Raw genomic sequence first — 14,164 nt, 5'->3', positions numbered from 1 at the left:
GTTCTAATTCTTAACCAAATTATTTGACCCATGAGAATTAAGGCTATTTCTTTTTTCTTTGTGTTTCAAATCTACATGAAGTTGCAAGAAAGTTGAATTCAAAGGCATCACGTGGTAAGGCATTGCAACTTTGATGTTTTATTTATTTATATCTTATTTAGTTAGACCTGAACACAAAAAACTACTCCTGCATATATACACTTATGGTAGTGTGTATATATATTGCACATTTTTATATGAAATTGTTGCTACTTTGTAAACGGCTCTTATTCAAGAATTGTGTATCTCTTCTTATTTTGGTGAGTATCTATTGAGTAAATTAAGAAATTTACTATCTTCCTTCGACAGTTTGGATCCTCCCCAAGCATGTACAAATAGAGTTATATAATTCTGTGCATTACACAAATTAGCGACTAGTCTCATGAATAAACAAAAATTTATAGATTCAACATAAACAAATTTTTAAAGAATGTTTAAAATTCTTCGCATTCAGGCAACTTAAATAATTTACATAATGTTGAATTTTCGAAGTATGTAATTTTTTTTAAGAATGTTCAAAATTTTGCATGTTCAAAGTACAATATTTTTCAAAGAATATTTAAAATGCTACGCATTTAAAGAAAATGAACACTATTACTCAAAGAATTTACATAATTTTGTATGTTCAAAGTACGTAATTTTTCAAAGAACAGATACAATTCTACACTTTCAATGTACACAATTTTTTTTAATTGTTGAAAATTCAACGCATTCAACAAACACTATTACACAAGATTTACATAATTTTATTTGTTCAAAATAAGCAATTTTGAAAATTCTACAGACTCAACAAACACTATGACTTATATGTACATTTGAAATAAATAATTTTTTGAAGAACATACACAATTTCTGCATGTTGAATGTACAACACATTTCAAAAAAATGTTGAAAATGCTGCGCATATAATGAACTCTATTACAAAAAAAAATTTACATAATTTTGTATGTTCAAAGAACTCAATTTTTTGAAAAACTCTCAAAATTTTGCACAGTCAATGTACACAATTTTTAAAAAGGAGGTTGTTAATTACGCACATTCAATGAACATTATTACTCAAATAATTTACATAATTTTGTACGTTCGAAGAACACAATTTTTCAATAAATGTATGCAATTTTGCACGTTCAACGAAAACAGTATTTAGAAGAGTGCACATTGTTCCTTATATTCAATGTACACAATATTTCAAAGAATATACAAAAATCTATAGCTTCAGCATACAATTTTTTTTAAATAATGTTTAAAATTCTATGCATTCAATTAACACTAGCACTCAAATAATTTACATAATATTATACTTTCGAAGTATGCAACTTTTGAAGAATGCTCAAAATTTTACACATTCATCGTACAATTTTTTTTCAAAGAATGTTGAATATTCCACACATTCAACAAATACTATTACTCAAAGAATTTACATAATTTTATACGTTTGAAGTACACAATTTTTCGAAGAATAGTCAAATTTCTGCACAATCAATGTATACAATTTTTCAAAGAATGTTGAAAATTCTGTACATTCGATGAACACCATTGCTTAAAGAATTTACATACTTTTGAATGTTCGAAGTTTGCAATTTTTTGATGGGCATACACAATTCTGCACCCTCAGTGAACACAATTTTTAGAAAAGTGTACATTGTTTCTTATATTTAACATACACAATATTTCAACAAATGTAAAAAAAATCTATAGATTCAACATACACAATTTTTCAAAGAATGTTTAAAATTCTATGCATTCAAGGGACACTAGTACTCAAATAATTTACCTAATGTTGTACTTTCGATATATAAATTTTTTTAAAGAATGCTCAAAAATTCCGCTCGTTCAACATACAAAATTTTCCAAGGAATGTTGAAAATTAACCGTATTCAATGAACACTATTATTCAAAAAATTTACATAATTTTCGTATATTCAATGTATGTAATTTTTCAAAGAAGGTTGAAAATTTTGTGCGTTCAACAAACAAAAATTTTCAAAGAATATTTAAAATTTTACGTATTCAACGAACACAATTACTCAAATAATTTACTTAATTTTGTACATTCAAAATACACAATTTCTTGAAGAACGTACACAGTTCTGTACTTCAATGTACACATTTAAAAAAAAAATGTTGAAAATTATGCGTATTCGATGAACTCTATTACTCAAAGCATTTACATAATTTTGTGCATTTGAAATATGTAATTTTTTGAAGAATATACAAAATTATGAACATTCAACATACAAAAATTTTCAAAGAATTTTGAAAATTTTGCACACTCAACGAACATTATGACCTTAAAAATTTTACATAATTTTGTACATTAGAAGTATGTAATTTACGAAAAACATACACAATTCTACACGACAAATATACACAATTTTTCCAAAAACTGATGAAAATTCTACGCATATGAACTATATTACTCAAAGAATTTACATAATTTTGTACAGAATGCTATTTTTCTAAAACTCTCAAAATTCCGCAAAATCAATGTACATAAGTTTTAAAAGAAGGTTGAAAATTATGTGCATCAACAAACAAAAATTTTCAAAGAATATTTAAAATTTTACGTATTCAACGAACACAATTACTCAAATAATTTACTTAATTTTGTACATTCAAAATACACAATTTCTTGAAGAGCGTACACAATTCTGTACTTCAATGTACACATTTTTTAAAAAAATGTTGAAAATTATGCGTATTTGATGAACTCTATTACTCAAAGCATTTACATAATTTTGTGCATTTGAAATACGTAATTTTTTGAAGAATATACAAAATTATGAACATTCAACATACAAAAGTTTTCAAATAATTTTGAAAATTTTGCACACTCAACGAACATTATGACCTTAAAAAATTTACATAATTTTGTACATTAGAAGTATGTAATTTACGAAAAACATACACAATTCTACACGACAAATATACACAATTTTTCCAAAAACTGATGAAAATTCTACGCATATGAACTATATTACTCAAAGAATTTACATAATTTTGTATAGAATGCTATTTTTCTAAAACTCTCAAAATTCCGCAAAATCAATGTACACAAGTTTTAAAAGAAGGTTGAAAATTATGTGCATTCAATGAATGCTATTACTCGAAGAATTTATATAATTTTTTACATTCAAAGTACACAAATTTTCAAAGAATGTACATAATTTTGCATGTTCAACAAATACAATTATTAGAAGATTGAACTGTTCCATATATTCAACATTCACACTAATTCATCGAATGTACAAAAAACTATAGATTCAACACACAATTTTTGAAAGAATGTTTAAAATTATACGCATCCAAGGAACACTAGTAATCAAATAATTTACATAATGTTGTACTTTCAAATTATGCAATTTTTTTAAAAACACTCAAAATTCTAGATGTTCAACATACAAAACTTTTCTAAGAATGTTGAATATTCCGCTCATTGAATGAGACACTATCACCCAAAGATTTTACAAAATTTTGTACGTTCGAAGTACGCATTTTTCGAGGAATGGCCAAATTACTACACGGTTAATGTACACAATTTTTTCAAAGAATGTTCAAAATTATATGCATTCAAGGAACTCCATTACTCAAAGAATTTACATAATTTCGTACTTTCAAAGTATACAATTTTTAAATGAGCGTACACAATTCTGCACCTTCAACGAACAATATTTTTAGAAGAGTGTACACTCCTTATATTCAACGTACACAATATTTCAACGAATGTACAAAAATCTATAGATTCAACATACACAACTTTCAAGGAATGTTTAAAATTATGCGCATTCAAGGAACACTAGTACTCAATAATTTACATTATAAATATATGAGAAATTATAACTCTGTTCCAAAATATCAAACTTTTTGTACCTTATAGAATTTATATTTTTGGTTGTGGCTCAGAAACTTCAGTTCAATTACCTGTTGCAAAAGTATCTACATTTGCATTATACTATTCCACATGTTCAATAACAATAGTTATTACATGGATGACTTAATAAACAATATCAGCCTAGGAAGATTTTCAAGAGCCAATGTGAGTATTGCACCAAGCACAAAAATCAAAATGAAAGCTAAAATTATTTTTCCAATGTATACAAAACTGATTACTGGTTTTGCAGTCCTCTCTACAGGATGTGAGCCATCAGTACCCTACAAAAAGTAAACAAATAATAAGTGCGTTAGCTAAGAGTGTGGAACATTCCAATGCCAGTTGTAGGAAGCAATCTGGATGAAATATTCTCGTAATTAACAAACACTGCAAAGGATTGCCAAAATAAAGAACAGAGGCAGATGTGTAAACAGTTATCTTCCTCCTTTTTACATTTCTGTATGATTGTGCACACGTGAATTCTAAGGGACAATCAGAAAACAGGAGATTTGTGTTCCAGTTAGTTATCTTCTTCTTTCTTCCCCTCCTCTATTTTACATATCTGTATGATTGTGCACACATGAATTCCAATGACGAAATAACAATAAGAAAACAGGAATTTTGTATGGTGAACAAAAATGACCTAGTCTTTCACAATGAAATAAAAATTGTCGTTTTATACTAAATAAGTGACTGTTGAGTGTGAAAATAAACTTCCTATCAACTAAAATAGCCAATCTTGAACGCACACTTCATCATCTAATATCAACAAATAAACATTTTTTTTGTTTTAATTCATCAAGAAGAAAATGCATGATGTTAGCATTATATCTGCCAAAAGAAATAGAACGTGTTTGTCTAGAATAAACCCTTAAATCCATATAGGGCTTTTCTTGAATTCACAAGAAAAACTGTTGAATCCATCAGAAAAAGAAGAAAAAATCTATCTGAAATTTTATTAATTAATAATTTCCTTGCTCAGGGCCTAGAGTCACAAATTTATAATTCAAGTTCTAGCCCCTAGGGTGGTTAACAAACCCTAAAAAACCATAATTCATGTTAGGCACAAAATTAGGCTAAAAAAGAGGATAATTGTACCAAAATAAATAAATAGTTACTGCCCTACCATATAAGCCATAAGGACTCAATATTGACTAAAATACTTTAAAACTCTATAAATAAGGAAATAAACTCTTACATTTCCTGATAGCCAGAGAGCTATGGAGAATGGCATTTACACTTTTTAGGTTATCTTGAGTCATGCCCAAGGATGTAGTGGAGCTTCTAGCTAGCTGGCTAGGCAAGTTTAGTAAACATAGAAATGAGGTGATTTGGAACATGGTCCCTCATTGTCTATGTGGGGTATTTGAAGGGAGAGGAATGCTTGGACCTTTGAAGGAACCAAAAGGTTGATTCAAGAATTGAAGATGTTTTTCTTCCAGATTTTGTTTGGGTGGACAAACGCTTTGAGTGCTTTCCTTTTTAATTCTTTGTCTGATTTACTTGAAAAATGTAGCCTTTATAATTCTTAGTTCTATCTTTTCTCATGCCAACCTTAGTAGGTTTCTTGTGTGATTTGACGTTTTTTATTAGTTTTCTATCAATGAAGTTCTATTGCTTATTTAAAAAAAAAAAAAAAGGAAATAAACTCATATTTTAGAAAATTTCGAAATTACAAAAAGATAAAAAAAAAAAATTTAAGTGTATATTCTATCCTACATCCATAAGAGCATTCACATTGGTGGTGCTAAAATGCTATTTTAGCACCCAAAACACTAAAAAACATGCTGCACTGGTGGCACTAAGGTTAAAAATTTTAGCACCCAAGCACAGTAAATTGCGAAAGATGATAGCTTACTGTAGCTATAAAGTTATAAAAAAAAATATATATTCTGTTTCTCTCTCTTTCTCCTTAAAATCTTTTTTAGTCTCTCTTTCTTCTCTCTTCAACATCTCTGTTTCTCTGTTTCTTCTCTCTTCTTCTCCTCTCTCACCTACCTCCTCAAACTCAAACTCTCTGAGCAAAATGGATGGCTGAGATTGGCGGTCTTGTGGTGGCTATTGAGATCGGCAAAGTCGTTGGTGTTCTGGGTTGCTGGCTTGCGATGGCTGTCACTTCTCTTCCCTTTCTTCTATCTTTTTATTTTTATTTATTTTTAATTCCTTTTTCTATAGCCTAAAATCTCTCTGTTGTGTGTTTGGTTATTGGTTAATTTGGATTTGAGTTTGGAGATTTGGGTTTGGGTTTGAGAGTTTGTGGTGGTTATTGGTTTGATTTTGGCTTGTGGGCACAATGGCGGCGGTGGTTGGGTTGTGGTCACGGTGGTGATTAGGTTGTCTTTTGCTGGGTTAATTTTGAGCTGGGGTTTGCAGTGGTGGCAAATGAGTGAGTTTCAGTCTGTGTGGAGGCTGGTGGGTGGGTGGGTTTTGGTTTATGGTGGTGAATGGTGGGTGGGTTTCAGTTTGTGGAGGTGGTGGCTGGTGGAGGGTATCCGTTTAATGGGTTTTTCTGGTTTGTGCAATGTTTGGTGGCTATGGCCGGTTCAGCAGAGCTGTGGTTGAGTTGGATTGGTGGTTGTGATGTGGGGGTTGTGGGTTTGTTATTTGGTTTTGGCCGAGGGTTCTGATTTGTTGGGGTTGTGGGTGGCAGTGGTGGTGTTTTTGGGTTTGCTAGTGGTGGTGGTGGTGGTGGTGGTGGCTGGTGGTAGCTGTGAGTTTTCTGGGTTTAGAAGGAAAATGAGTGGGATTGTTGGTTTTTCTTGCTTCAAAGAAGAGAGAGACATGGAGAGGAAGAGAGACAGACATAAAGGAAAAATAAAGAAAGAATATTTAAATGAAGTGGTAAAAAAATAAAACCTTTGATGTTGAGTGTATTGTAAAGTGAGGTATTAAAATGGATAAAGTAGCTTTTTGAGTTGCTACTCTTCCCTACTTGAAGTCATATATTCCAACCAAAATTGCACAACTCTTCCCTACTTGATCTAAATATCTCAAGTACATTGTTCATCATGGGCAGAGGTATGGCATCAGGGTTTACAGCATAATATTAAATGATTAAAAAGAGCAAATGAAGACTAGCTACGCATAGGTATTTACATAAGAGTTATAAATCTTCAAGCAATGTTTTCAGTTATCAGATAACAAAGACTCGGAGCTTTTTGACACAAGATATTGCTTACTAAAAATTAAAGAAGAGAGTGAACACACTTATTTGAGAATATTAATAATAAAAAATAAACAGAAGATGGTGAATAGCTGGGCAGAGAGTAAATCAATTGATCAGTCTGATGTGAATGTTCTTTTTGTGTTTTTGGGTGGACAAACCTCTTAATCTTACATAAATCATAATAGAAGCAGATTTTTATTCTCTAAGTATGAGTTTTGGTTTGTTTGGAGTTTTTTGGGCGATACCAAAATCTGTAGTTGAGCTTCTAGCTTGTTGGCAAGGTCTATTTGGTCATCATTGAAATGGTCATATTTGGATGATTACCCCACACTGTTTAATGTGGTGCATTTGGAGGAAAAGAAATAGCAGAAGTTTTGACTACCTTGAGGAATCTTTCTTTCTTTTCTATTTTTGATTGATTACGCAATTTTCGTAACTGATTGTTTCAACCTAGTATATTTCCTATTTCCTGTATACTTGGGTGACTCCTTTTTTCTGATATATATAGTTTTATTATTCATAAAAAAAAGTAATTACGTCTAAAAAATATCCAAAAAAGAAGGTGACTTAGTGCAGAAATATTTGGTCACATGTGTACTAGCTCTAATATGGGGCAAAAAGCAGGTTTTTCTGGTTGGGAATTGCAAGGAACAAATGGGAAAAAGTATATATGGATAAAGAGAGAAAATATATTGAAAGTCAAATGAGAAGATGAAATTTGGTCAATGAATAAAGGTGTCAGATTTCTCTCAAAGGGGCAATTGGCTAGTCTCAGAACTTTATTCTTGCCTTCCTCAAAATTTGGTCAAGGAAATTTTAATCATTACATTTTAGACTCAGCAAGTAATTGTGACAAAGTTATTTGGCAGCCTTCTTAATTAGACGTGTTTACTACCAAATTAGCTAATGAAAGTTCTGCTAATTCATCTCTCATTAAACCTAACAATCATAGCTAGAACAAGTTTTGGAAAAATGACAACTCTTCCTCAACAACAACAACCAAGCCTTAGTCCCAAAATTTGGGATTAGGTATGGATCAGATTGGGTCGATCACATGAATTCTTTTTCTCTATTCTATCCTATCTGAAGTCATGCTCTCTGTTACTTCTCTAATTGACATGTTTTATTATTTTTATTTTTTATTACTTCTACTAATGTTTGTTTTGGCCTCAGCAGTCATCAAAATTTCCTTGTGGCTTTTAAGAAAAGATCTCATCGGAATGGTAGACTATTGGCAGGGAAGAAACGATTTCATCAGAATACAACCCAAAAGGAAACAGTTCTTTCTGCAATTAAACGTGATGTTAGAGCAAGGAATGTTTGGCTCAGTATGGTACCCAATATTTTACTTATTAGTTTCTTCCACGGTGACTTGGTTGATTGGAACTTAAAATATTTTGAAACAAATGATGACTTAGCATGGTTTGCTTCATTTGCCCTCACTACTCCATTGGAAATGGAGTAACCAATCAGTATTCTGCCCTCCTTTTGACGTCCCTCTTATGCATTAAGGGGAAGCTGATTATTGTGCTTGTGATTACAGCTAGGAAGCACAGGTATGGGTATGATGGTGACAAATCAATTTTTGAAAAATTAGCCCCTACTAGCCCTTACATAGGAAGCATGGGTATGGCTCTCCAAATGAAATGTCCGTGCCCTCCCATTTGATTAGAAAAAAATCTAGGCGGTATATACTTGGTTTTTTCTTGAGGCTGGTTGGGTGAAGTTGAATGTTGATGGTTGTTCAAAGAGTAATCTGGAGTTAGCAGGAGCAAGATAATTAAAGGGGGGGACTTTATTATATAAATAATCGAAAATGCTTATTGAAATTTACACACATTACAATGATAACGTTCTAAGAAATTCCCGAGAGCTAATTTTTCCCCAAGTCTACAAAGACTACTCCAAACAAGAACTTAGCTTTTGCTAAACCGCCATGGAAAAATCACTCAACCCACAGCTCCAAATAACTCAGTCGGTTCCTCAACAAAAGCACCAAGGCCTTGATGGGCCTTTTTCTTCCACTAATCCAACAGCTTAAAGAAAGAGTAATGGATAATTTTAGATTTCAATGTTGAGGTTATGGCTTTGTGTAATTGTGTAGAAGAAGATTAGTGGGTAATGGGCATATGCTAGTTTCTCTCTCTCTCCACGCCTTTGGATTGATTACTTGATTGAATATTTTTGGATTTGGGTTTATTTGGTAGTGGATTATAGATGGTTGATTTTGGATTGTGGATAGCTACAAGGAGATGGGAAAGAGAGACTGGTACTATTGTGGGAAAGAGAAATTGTAGATGGTTAAGCCACACGATGGTGTGTGTAAGTGAGGATTGAATAATTGAGATCTGTGAAAATTGATTTGAGTTTGATTTTCTGGGTTCAGTTTAAGATCAGCGTATTTCAGATTTGAATTATTAAAAAAAATATATTTAAAATTGATAAATTAATTATTGATGTGGAATTGTTTGAAGTTAATAAAAAAAGTTTTATTATTATTTTAGTTGCCACGTAGGCTCCAAGTGTGCCAACAATTCACACCATTTGTCATGTAGTCATTTTTCATTAGTGAGTAAACGGTAGAAACTAAATTGACTGTCAATTCAAAATAACAGTGAACTAAATTGACTGTTATTAAAATGTATGAACCAAATTGACTGTAACTCTAAAATGTAGGGACCAAAATGGTATTTTCGCCTTCTTTATATGATTGTTTGCAAGAATAGTGTTTCTATGTCTTTTATTGGCTAAATCTAAGATCTTGATAGTTGTAAATTCATAATGGATTTTCTTTTTGATCTTGTAAACGATTATAAAATATACAACCAAACTAATAGTATGCATATTTGAAAGATCAAGTGTGCATGTAAAGTGTAAAAAAAATACTTGCCTGTGGTGGTAATGATGTCTTCCATGTCAAACCGCTTCCTTGGAGAGGGAAAGAGATTTTTTTTTTTTTTTTTTTTTTAAATTTTACCGATAGAGAGACTTCGTTTGAAAAAGAAGTCAATATTACAAATATATAGTAGCTAATTTTTTTTTTTTGATAGGTGCTAAAAAATTAATATTTGAAAGTGGTATTTGATGCGGATAGTATTTTAATTGCGATCAAATTTATCTTAGGCTTTATCTAATTAGTTTTGTTAGTCCTTGTAAATTTGTAATTCGCTTTATATTTTATGAGTTTTAGCGTCTTAGGCTTTATCTAATTAATTTTGTTGGTACTTGTAATTCCTTTTTTTTAATTAGAAATTTTGTATTTCTACGTTAGAAATGATGGCCAATGTTCAAACTTCTCAGATTTCCTGTAACTATCAGTAGTTGCATGGCATCAGGTATTCAATAGGTATTAGTAAAGTTGATGCTTTTTTATACACTACAGGTAAAAAAATAAGGATTAGAGGAATTACATAAAAAATTTGGATTGTAACTAAATTAAGATTTTTATCAACTTAGAAATTATAGGAGACGAAAAATTATATATATATATATATATCTATATATCTTTTTAAATCTAAAAATCAAGAAAAATTTATGCAATATGGTGAAGCCACCTAGCACAACTACAGCTTCTAATCCCGACTTTTATTATATAGTATTAGTATTAGGCCGTGCGATGCATGACTTTATTAAGAATCATATGTAAATTAATGAAAATAAAGAATAATAATTGTTATATGAATTAAAATTAAATAGATAATAAAAATAAAGTAATTTTTTGCTCTATTTTTTTATATAAATAAAAGAAAAAAAAAAAAAAAAGTAACTTTTTACTTTACGTTATATAATGAATGCAATTGTGTAAGATTGAGTTTTTATAAATAAAAAATCATATATAAGATTGAGTTTTTATTATATAGTACCAAGTTTTAAGGCCCATGTGATGCACGGCTTTATTAAGAATCATATGTAAATTAATGAAAATAAAGAATAATAATTTTTATATTAATTAAAATTAAATAGATAATAAAAATAAAGTAATATTTTGCTCTCATTTTTTTATTAAATAAGTAACATTTTACTTTATGTTTATAATGAATGCATATTGTGTAAGATTGAGTTTTATAAATAAAAAAATCATATATAAGTCCAAAATTAATTGAATGGAATATGGTAAATAACATTGCAACTAATATAAAAGGAGAAGTCCGAAAAATATAAAGGGAATTTGCATAATTAAAACTCAAGTGCATATTTAAATGAAAAACCCTAATTTAATAATTAAAAATAATAATAATTGACAGCATATTTAAGTGGGAACCTCAATGTAATAGTTAAGAATTATGAACAATTTGAATTACTAAACATTAAAAATAAAATAGATAAACTTGTGTAAGAATTGAATTTTGTCTTTGAAATGAGGAAGGAAGCACCAAATTTCACCCTATCAAAACAAAATATGTAAATATAAACTTCAAGAAATTTTTTTGAGAAAAAATTTTGATCAAGGGCTTTGAAACCTCAAGGAAACTCCTTGGAAAAATAATAAAAAATAACATGAATAATAATAATAATAAAAAAAACAAAAAAACAAAATTGGGAATTTATTTTTGAAGCAAAGTGGGATCTAAATTTGAGAGAAAAACAAATAACAAATAACCCTAAAAATGATAGAAATTGGACAAATTTAATGAAAAAAAATCATGAATTTGACTTATTATTTATAGTGATCTGAAAATCTAAAGATGAGATCACAGTATAAAAAAAACTATTATTCATAATCATTTATATATTTATCCAACAAACAAAATTTCAACCATGCGTAAACTTTAAACCCAAACAAAAAAAAAAAGTTGATAAGAAGTTGTTTTTATTTAAAATAATAATTTTAAATTGTGAAGAAGTTGTTATAAGCACAAAAAGAAAAAGAAAAAAGAAGGAATTTATTTAAAATCAAATACCATAAAATCAAGTTGTTAATATACGGTAAATATCAAGTTGTTAATGCTATTAGCTTTTTTTTTTTTTTTTTTGTTAATCCAAAAATTTGATATTTATCCTAAAAATAAATAAATTAAAACAAAATATGTGGGGGCATTTTTTGCTTCAAGGCCAAGGTTGATCCTTTTAATGTGGGGGCATTTTTTGCTTCAAGCCAAGGGCTAGACCAAGTTGGAGCCTAGGCAATTTTTGCTCTTGTCTCACATGGAAAAGAAAGTCTCCCTCTTCATGCCATATAAGGGATGAGCCATGAGAAGAGAGTACCACTAGTAGTATCCTTTTTTGTGGGAGCATTTTTTGCTTCAAGGCCAAGGGTCTAGACCAATTGGAGCCTAGGCAATTTTTGTCTTGTCCTACATGGAAAAGAAAGCCTCTCTTCATGCCATATAAGGGATGAGTCAATGAGAAAGAGTACTAACCAAGCTAGTGGTACTCTTTCTCATTGGCTCATCCCTTATATGCATGAAGAGGAGCTTTCTTTTCCATGTGGGACAAGAGTAAAAAATGCCTAAGCTCCAATTGGTTTAACCCTTGGCCTTGAAGATGCCCCACAAAATATATTTGAAAAAAAAGTAGATAACAACTTTATTATTAATTCCTCTTGTTGTGTATCCTCCCAATGAAAGTGGGTTATATATATATATATATATATATTATTTATTATTTTTAATTTATGGGATTAGCTATACTTCTACATACACAACTACACATTTTAATATTTTATGCTTTGGATTATTTTTCTTCTATCCTATTATTTTAGGCTTTGTTGATAATGTTTAGATAGACACAATTATAGGTAAACTGTTATCCATAATCATTCCTATATTTATCCAACAAACAAAATTTCAACATGGTAAACCCCACCCAAAAAAAAAAAAAGTTGATAAGAAGTTGTTTCTATTTAAAACAATAATTTAAATTGTGAAGAAGTTGTTATAAGAAAAAACAAAAGAGTTTATTTAAAATCAAATACCATAAAAATCAACCTATCAAAAAAAAAAAAAAACCATAAAAATCAAGTTGTTAATGTTAATTACAATATTTTTCCCTAATATACGGTAAAGATCAAGTTGTTAATGTTATTAGCTTCCCGTGTGTATATCCTCCCAATGAAAGTGGTTTTTTTTTTTTTTTTTACTACACATTTTAATATTTTATGCTTTGGATTTTTTTTTTTTTCTTTCTATCCTATTATTTTAGGCTTTGTTGAATAATATTTAGATAGAATAATTGTAAGTTGTAGTTGTATGGCACCAACCAACTAAATTTACTTTTCAAAGAATAAAACCAACTAAATTTAATCTCTTTTTAAAATTTTACGTTTCTGTTGAATGTAGGTAGCACATTTTGTTAAACACTTATTTTTTAATATAAGTTGCATGTTTTGTTAAAACTGTTTTTTTTTTTTTTTTTTTTTTTAATATAACACTACACTACAAATAAGAATTAGATGGATTAGATGAAGAATTGTGATTATAATACACTACACTTAAAAAATAAGGCTTAAATGGATTAGATGAAAGAATTTGGATTGTAATCAACTTAGTAAATTATTGTAGATGGATTAGATGAAGAATTTGGACTGTAATCAAATTAAGATTTTACCAACTTAAAAATTATAGGAGAAAAAAATTATATATATTTTTAAAATCTAAAAAATTTCTACAATTTGGTGAAGCCGACTTGGCGCAATCACGACTTCTAAGTCCAACTTTTATTATATAGTATATATAATATGATATGATATAGATAATAATATTTATAGATTTTTTAATATATGAAAAAGAAAATTCTAAAGAATCTAAACTACATCACACTAACAATATGCTAAGAAATCAATTAATTTTTATATAGGCAAGGTTCAAATCTCATATTTATTATTCAACACAAGAAGAGACTTTACTAATTCAAGTAACTTTAATCCAACACCAACTGTGAAACTTTAAAGTTTGGCGAGTAGAATTTTGCTTTCACAATCACCAACCACAACCACACGGTCCACACTGTCCACACCCACACCTAAACATCAATATTGTTCCTCTTATCAAATGAACTCTATGAATGAATTAAAAGAAGTAAAATCTCATACAATTATGTACCCAGAGCAAAAGAACAAAGCAACAAGAATATGCATTAGTTCAATTGTT

This window comes from Quercus suber, unplaced genomic scaffold, assembly GCF_002906115.3.
Source record: "Quercus suber isolate HL8 unplaced genomic scaffold, Cork oak 2.0 scaffold_720, whole genome shotgun sequence".
In the NCBI taxonomy this organism is placed as follows: Eukaryota; Viridiplantae; Streptophyta; class Magnoliopsida; order Fagales; family Fagaceae; genus Quercus; species Quercus suber.
The sequence above is the reverse complement of the archived record's forward strand: the minus strand, read 5'-3'. Positions refer to the sequence as shown.